The sequence below is a fragment of the Macadamia integrifolia genome, chromosome 9, assembly GCF_013358625.1.
Source record: "Macadamia integrifolia cultivar HAES 741 chromosome 9, SCU_Mint_v3, whole genome shotgun sequence".
NCBI lineage: Eukaryota > Viridiplantae > Streptophyta > Magnoliopsida > Proteales > Proteaceae > Macadamia > Macadamia integrifolia.
The window spans coordinates 2,846,329-2,855,109 of NC_056565.1; positions in this window are offsets into that span (position 1 = coordinate 2,846,329).

Here is an 8,781-nt window from a genome sequence, read left to right on the forward strand (position 1 = left end):
ATATTTGTGATATGGCAAAGAGTAGTGGAGCAGTTACAAGTGACATTGCTGAAGCTGTCAGAGTCAATGGCCCAGTTTAAACCTTCACCAACGTTGCAGGAACTTGAACTCACATTCCAATAGTTATTGTTCATCTTCGTCGCTATGCTTTTCAACGCTTGTACTATCAATTAATTACCATGAGAAAAAAAAAACTGGTTGGTTAGCTACTTGACATGAATAGATCATTAAGTATTCAACTCTTAGTCTCTCACCTACTCACAAGTGACAACGTATAAATTTGGAAACTTACATCTGGCAGCTGAAACCACAAGTTGATTTTTTTTTTTTTTTTTTTTTTGGTGTGGAAAGGATGAGATTCACATTAATGAAGGATTGAGATCCTCTTTAGTGCACATCAACGTGTAGCGTAAATCCAATAATCACAAACACCTTGGGCTGCATTTTGACGCCTTGAACTATGTGTCTAAACGTTCTTGGCCGTTGAATGATGCGCTACACGCCTATGTGCGCTATAGAAGAGCCCGATGCATTAACGAAAGTGTAAAAATATTGAACAAAAACAAAGAGAATATTTTTATCATTTGATCCATGAATTTAAAAAAAAAAAAGAAAGGAGAAGACCATCTTCACCTACTAGTATGGTGGCTGAGACTGAGAAGTGGACTTTAATTAGGTAATGGTGGCGTTTAACGATGAGATAAATCATGTTACAAAGTTGGTAAGAACTATGATATTCTATTTGGAGGTCATACAAGGTAATTCTATTATAAGCCTATGTTGGCTCTTGGCTTTATGCTGCCAAAAAAGAATTGTCGAGTCAAAGTCAATAACTTGCATCCTATAAGTTTTTTTGACATACTCAAAAAGGAAATTTATTTATTTATATTTTGGTAGAAAAACAGGGAGACTTATTCGAATGTGGCTCATTTGCACATACGTAAGGTTCTTACTCAAAACTTATGCAACACAAAGGCTCTTAAGCTTTTTATGTCGACAAATAAGACAAGTGTCAGGCAAAGACCATATATATTACAATAGTGCAACTTAACAGTTGTGCTACAAGCTTGTCCAATGACACCTTTCATAGATAATTACCCAAAAAAAGAACGAACAAAAATACATAGACAAATGACTTGTAAAACTCAAAAGAAAAAAAAAAAACCTTGGCTGCTAGCTTGCTACTTTCATTAGAATTCAAACCATTTGCTGAAATATGTGAAAAGAAAAACAATGTTGAGAAGGTGACGTCGACGGAATTTCATCTTTAACAAGTAATTAGTTCAAATCGAAGCAGCGAAGGAAGAGTGTGCTAGCTGTTTAATAAGTACTTTCAGTGTCTAGTTATAATAAATTCGGGTAGAGATCTTAGGGAGACAGACATGATTCAATGAATCTTCAGAAAGATAAAGAACGATGTTTGAACAGAATCGAATGAAACACCAATTCTAAAAGAAATCTATAGAAAAACTATTAGCTTTTAAGAATTAAGAAATTTTAAAAGAAAAAAATTCTGGAAAAAAGTGATGTGAGTTATTGCAAGGCCGCACCTTCATCATTTGGTATGGTTTGAGCTTCTGATTTTAACAAAGCGAAGCAATTCAACAGAAGAGCAACAATGATAAGAACCCAAGAAAGCTTGTTTGAGATTGCAAGAACTACTGGTGGTTCCATATCATGAGCTACTCCTCAAACTGCTTTCAATCTCTACAATGGATTAAACACATATAAAAAAATGCGAAATTGGAGAAGCCTCACAGGCAGAAACTCGACGGCAAGCTCAGGAACAGTGGAACAGAGGAACAGAGGAACAGAGGATGGAAATAAAAGAATTAATGGCAGTCAGTGATGATCTGGGTTTGCTGTTCAATCTATTATTCTTCTTCCATGGAGAATCGAAGATAGATATAAGTCATTCAAAGTATATAGAGTGAATTTGAAAAGAAGTTGGATGTAAAGTTCTCCACCCATTCAGATATGAAACACAAATTTAACACGATTCATCAAAAAGATGATAAAATAATCATGCAATGGACTTTGTCAGCTTCAAACTTTAATAAAGAAATGAGAAAATAATGCTAAAATCTGTTTCTGTTTATGAATTGACTTCCGAATGAATGATAAGAGTGTTATATATGGGAAAAAAGAAACTAGATTATCGCTCGGTTCTGAAATAAAAAATCGCATCATGTTGATGACTCAGCATGCGCACACATGACCCAAATAACCTTCCTAGAGTTACTGTGAGTGTATATGACTACATGGGTTTAAGTAATTGATTCTTGTCGTTATCGCAAAGGTCAATACGATTTTAGTGTAACGGTATGGACAAAGGATAAAAACATCCAAAAAATATAATTTTTTAAGAAGAATGGACCGCACAAAACTGTCGAATTTGTATGCTGGTACAAATATCCATTATTAAAACCAATGTGTCCGTCTTATATGAGAAAATGAACGTTCCCTAGTATCGTGTATCCTTGCACTGAAACATAGAGGGTGGAAAAATGATGTTCCAACCCTGTACCCAAAAATTACGTACATCCCATGTTGATGTCAATGTGTGTCCCTTCATTGACGCAAGGTTATTCAACCAGAGAGCGTTATTTTCCCTTATAACTAAAATCAAACAGTTTATTAAATAATTTTATTTTTTTAAACCAAATTTTGATTTGATTTTGACGCCCTGAAAACCAGAAAATGAGTTCATCAAGAAAACAATAGAAATGATGGCAACAATTTCATCAAAAAGAACGATCGACCAGGTAAGTGAAGAGCAGTTCACAGAGGATCAAAAGTATCAAAACAAACGTGTCTCACGTTGATTGTGAATAAAGACTTCTTTCAATCCCTCTTCTTTTTTTTTATTATTATTATTTTCTTGAGAAGGCGGAGCCGCCGTGCATGGTGTTCTATTTGCGGGTGTCACTTTCAGAGTCCCACCACATCGTCCATAGAGTCGTTTTTGTTGTCACTTTCGATGATCAGTTGATCTCTATCTCGTCTGCAACTTTTACCAAGAACGAAGCTCCATGGAAATATCTTGATCTCTCTCTATGTGTTACTTTGTATAGGAACGTGCAAGAGTTTGGTCACTGGTTTAGAACTTGCGACCATTGAAACTTAATGGGTCCCAAACTCAATTGCTGTTAGTTTACGTAAACAGAAAGTTTGTCAAATTAAATTTTCCTGCTGCGCCTTGGGTTTCAGGGAAGAATGATCATAGTCAATGGATGGCGCCAAACTTGTTAAATTATCACATCCATGCAGCCATGCACGATAACTCCTCTATCACTGTCAACTCTTTTTTCCTTTTCCATGCCGTTATGCGTTGGATCTCCAACCTGGCCTTCAATGTATCAGCCACTGTCGTACATTCATCATCTCATTCGTTTTTTTTCCTATAAACCGTCGCATTTGACGTAACTTTTCAATTTTAATATGCTATGCTTTAAGGGAAGAGTGGATGATCTATTAGCTCTTGCACCATAGCTTCATGTTACATTCTCAGATCAGTCGTATGGGGATTGATTCCACATTAGAGATGTGTGTGGATCAAGTTCTTATACGAGAATGACAGTGTTTGATTCACACTTGAACTCCACTAAAATAAAAAACAATTAAAAAAGGAGAGAGATTAAGTAGAGTATAAGTGTGGATCAAATACCGTATGAAAATGATTATCGTACAAGTACTTGATCCGGACTCATTAGAGATTTGGTGTGGATTGATACATTTTGTGTTCCCTCACCTTTTAAGCCCATTAATGGGGTAGCACGAGTTATCTCAAGGTTTGTGTGAACGGTATTAGAAGAACTGAACCCTCACTTGAAAGGGGCAACTTGGTGCTAGGAAATTTAGGTACTAGGAAATTAAAGACCCTAAAGTAGAGTGGAGCAGCTTAGAAAGGGTTACATGATCCGCAATGGACCACCATGGACACTTAAAAAACGTGATGGTATATTAAAATCTCATATTAGTCATATAGGGAGCTAATCACACTTTTTTTTTTTCTCAAGTGGCCATTACATGGTAAACTCAGAGTCATTAGACCCACATAGCGTTCAAGAACTGACCCATTACATGATAGACTCGGAGTCATTAGACCCACATAGCGTTCAAGAACTGACCCGGGAAAGAGTCAACAGAGGCCAACATAGATTTTGAAAAATAAATGATTGATCCCACATCGATTTGGAAAGAGATTTAGTATTAAACAATGGAAATTAATTATTGATATGTGATTTCTTCTCAACTACATGGGCCCTCAGCCTCTCACCCTCCCATCACATGAATTTTTTCTATTGTTCTCTCTCTCCACCCGCCCAATCGGTGGCCAATGGAAATTAATTATTGATAAAACTAAGTTGTGAGGGCTCTGGAGTCTGGAGAGGAAACAAGTGCACGGCTATTGGTAGCCTTTTAGGGGTGTCAAACCCCTAATCGAATCGGTTAAATTGATTGAATCTGATCGAAAAAAGCCCAAATTGAATCAAACCAATATCTCCTTAGGTTGGCTTTAATTTGAGATATTATGGAATTGAAATTGCATTGAATATGGAAAATCGGAATGAAACCGATATTAAAAGCAATAAAAATTCCATACCTACAAAAACACTGCCCCTTGGTTGAATGCTTCTACGGGTGTCAAATTGGTATCAATACCAAAATCGTATCAAAATCAAAGGAGATTTAATACGATTTTGGTATGACAAAATGTACAGTATTGTTTTTTGTTTCGTATGATATCGGTTTTTAATACAAAACCATTTAGTATGTATTGAAACACCAAAACTGTATCGAATACCGAAACCATATTGGTTGACACCCTTATCAAATTTCTGACTACATATATGATATATCTCATAAAAAGACAAAAAGGGGCAAAAGTATCGAATAGAAATCATACAAAAATCGTATTTGACTGAATAAATACTATATTTCAACCAAATAAAACCGTACCAAAATTATACCGATCTAGTATGATATCAGTATTAAAATATAGAAATTTTCTTGGAATGGTATGGTTTTGGTATCTTCTTTTGGTTTACTATACCATGCCGGTTGACTCCCTTATGTATGCCTTCCTTGGCTGGTCCCCTCATTAGTGTAGTGGCCACGCAACTAGGTAGCAATCCCCAACCCTATATATACATCATAGTTGTCAAGGCACCACCTTTGCATCCATGTAGTTTTATGGGGGTTTAGGCAGCTGTCGCCTTAGTGCATGGCGCTAGTTTAATTGTACCGTACCAAGATTAATTAAGTGTCAAACCTGGTTCAATACAATTAAACCAATAATTGATATTTCATTTACTTGATAAATCGTTTAATATTTATGAATATTGTATTATTAAGTAAATGAAATATCAGTTAATGATTTATTAATTGTATCAAACCCAGTTTAATACTTTTGTAGCAATCCCCAACGAGGCCTTAGTGTAGGTTTAATTGTATCCCTAGTTCAAGAACAAAAGAGAGCAAAGTAATCTTTTGTTTTGATGTCATCTACAAATTTTATTTTCATTCAGGGGGATTTAAGAAGCATTAATTCGCGGACACCATATAAAGTTTGACCAGAATATAATTCTTTCAATATAAATCAGATTTTAGCAATTTTGGATTTGTTGAAAATTTGTTTTTGTAATCTACCTAATAAAAAAATGTCTCATGTAAAATTAATCATTTGACTAGACAAACTTATTGGAGAACAAAAGCATTCTCTCAATATAAAAGCAGTTTAATTACTTACAGATAAGACCATAATTCCTGAGAGTAGTATTGCAAAATTCAGACAATGTATACCAAGATAATGCTCATTTCCAATAATGGTATAAACCAAATATATATTTTGATTGTTACAAACTTTCAATAGCTTGCTTCTTCAATTTTGTTGTCTTCTAATTCTTTGTTGATTTCTTATGACTTTCATGCGATTTAATGTTGCTTTTGATGATATAAGGTATATATTGTAGCATACCAAATAATGTTAGAAAATAGGAAGAATAAAAAATAAAACTTGGCACCTTGGTCACCTAGGCAACCCCACGGTGGTCCCTAGTCACCTAAGCGCTTAGGCCCTCCCTCCACCGCCTTGGGTACGTAGCCCTGCTGCCTTGACAACTATGACAAACGCACACACACACATACATATGTAATTTTCTGCACCTTAAATTTGTTATTTGCTCAAATGTTCTGTCTTTTAGACGAGATGGATCACCTAAGAAATAATGAGCTATATTGAAGATGATTGTGTTTACTGTATCTTCAATTAGTTGGCCGTTCTCATCTAAGACAAGGGCTCTATTTTGAAGTTTGGACATAATCTAGGATGTCTTGTTTTTGTTCTTTGGTCAGTACATTATCTGATCAACTTTTGAGTTGTCCAGTAAATCTAGACATTATTAGGTCTCCTACAGCTCTGTCGGAGGTTGCATTGATTCGGTGTATATATATATATATATATATAAGAAAACTACCTGCTTGCGTGTGTCTATGCCTAGACACAGATAGACGCGACGAGATTGCGTTACCCCCCACCGCATGTGCAGAAGATGCCTCCATGTGACCTCCCATTGGTTTGTATGCTTGTGTAGCGGCCGAGGAAGTGAATAGCGTTCTCTTGCCATATATATATATATATATATATGGAGTTCCCCATGCCCAGACACAACTAGGTGTGAAAGACTTGGATGCCCCCGCTTGCCGCTTGGTGTTTTTCATGCCCAATTGTGTCTAGGCGTTGGAACGCTAGACATACATGGTTCCCTTGCCCTATATATATATATATATATAGATTGAGTTCCTTGTCCGGCTACATAACGTGCACTAGCGCCTCCTTGTCGCTATCTCTGTCCTCCATCATAAGAAGCATATATATCATCTCATATGAGGGATGAGAGATAGACATAAGAAGGCACTAGCATGCTATGCAACCAGACAAGGAACATTATCCTGCAAGAAAAAAAATGTTATCCGGTGACATTGCCCCTGGGCCTAGACACAAGCCCCTTAAATTACCGTCCCACCCCCTACAAAATGAAAATCTCCCTTTAATGTATGCTCTTGCACGTCCCCTCACCAATGCAAGGGCCACACAACCAAGTAGCTTTCTTCTTTCCTTATCCTATCATATATATATATATATATATATATATGGGCAAGAGAACGCTACCTGCTAGCGCAAGAGCCAACAAGTGAGTGCACGAGAGCATCTTCAATGCAGGGGCAACACGGTCTTCCTCACTTGCTATGTCTAGGTGTAAACATACGCAAGTGGGTAGCGTTCATATATGTGTGTGTCTATGTGTGTGTGTGCACACAGATGTATGCAAGTTAAGGGTTGTGAATTAAGTATCATAATTCGTAACCCCCAAAACATAATTAAGTGTCATAATGTAAATTTAGTAAACACCATTGATTTAATATAGGGAGAGGGTTCTCTAAAGGGTAGTGTGGTCCTTATATGCTAGCATGGAGGCCAATTGGAGTGTCTACATAAGCATCAACAAGGGCATAATTTTTTCCTTTCATGAGGGTAGGGCAGTCATTTTGCCACCCTTCGTGTCTAGACATAGGAGTTATGCTTCCTTTTAGGTTACTTTTTTCCCTTTAATATAAACATAGGAGAGGGATATGCATGGTAACGTGGTATATTGGAATAAAAAAACACTAATATATGGATTTTAGCCATATGATGAGGTTAGTTGAAATACAACAATTGAATATTGATGTATCAACTATCAAGTTGTAGTATTTGTAATATTTAATGGTACCACTACATATGAAAACTAAAGAAAATATAAGACGCTCTTCTCCTGATACAATCTTCCCTTGATATGTCACCATCACTCTCATTGGTTGCAGACTTGCATATTCACAAGTACTCTTGTCTCACCATGAGATAACGACCAAGAACCATTCAGCCATGAATCTTTCATTTGTTGAGAATTGTTTCTTAAAAGAAAAGCAAATAATAAATATAACTACAAATACATTGGTCGTGTGTAGATGCGGGTCAAACATGAGGAGGTTGACCTTGGCTAAAATTCAATTTTAATCTAGGCAGAACGTATTCAAGGTTGCAAAAATTATCACTAAGGTAGTTCACAAGCAATTAAATTAAAACTAACAATATATAAATTCACCTAAACTAGGTACCTAAGAAATTATAAAAATTGCAGAATAAATATGACAATGATGATCAATCTCACAAGAAAAAATTCAGAATTTAAGAATTAACCTTAGTTGAAATACAAAGCTTCAAGAATGATGACTGAAAATTGTAGGCAAATAGCTCTTCGGGATACGAATCCACCTTAAGAATAGGTCAAATTCATGGTCAAAACATCAAAACATGCATGTATCATGATTAAGTTAATAGGAGATATGGCCAATAAAAGCAGATATTTTCCATGAGTAATTCAATCAATAAGACACGAAACACAAAATAAAATTCATGAATATAGATAGGAGAAACAAGAGATACATCGACAAGTATGCATGTGGTCTCTTGAAGATGACATGCACAATGCGGAGGCATCTAATGTATGGCCTAAACTATACATATACAATCAAACACATAATCATGGTAAATATCAATTCTTTCTTCTCTCATAGCTTCAGCCTACACTGAGTTGAACGGTTTAGTTGGCCATGAAAAAAATAACAAGGAGGATGGATTGATGACACTAAACTAAACAAAAATAAAAAATAAAAATAAAAATAAAATTAGGACAAGAACTCCTTGAATGGAGAGCTGCAGAGGCTTGAGAACAAAAA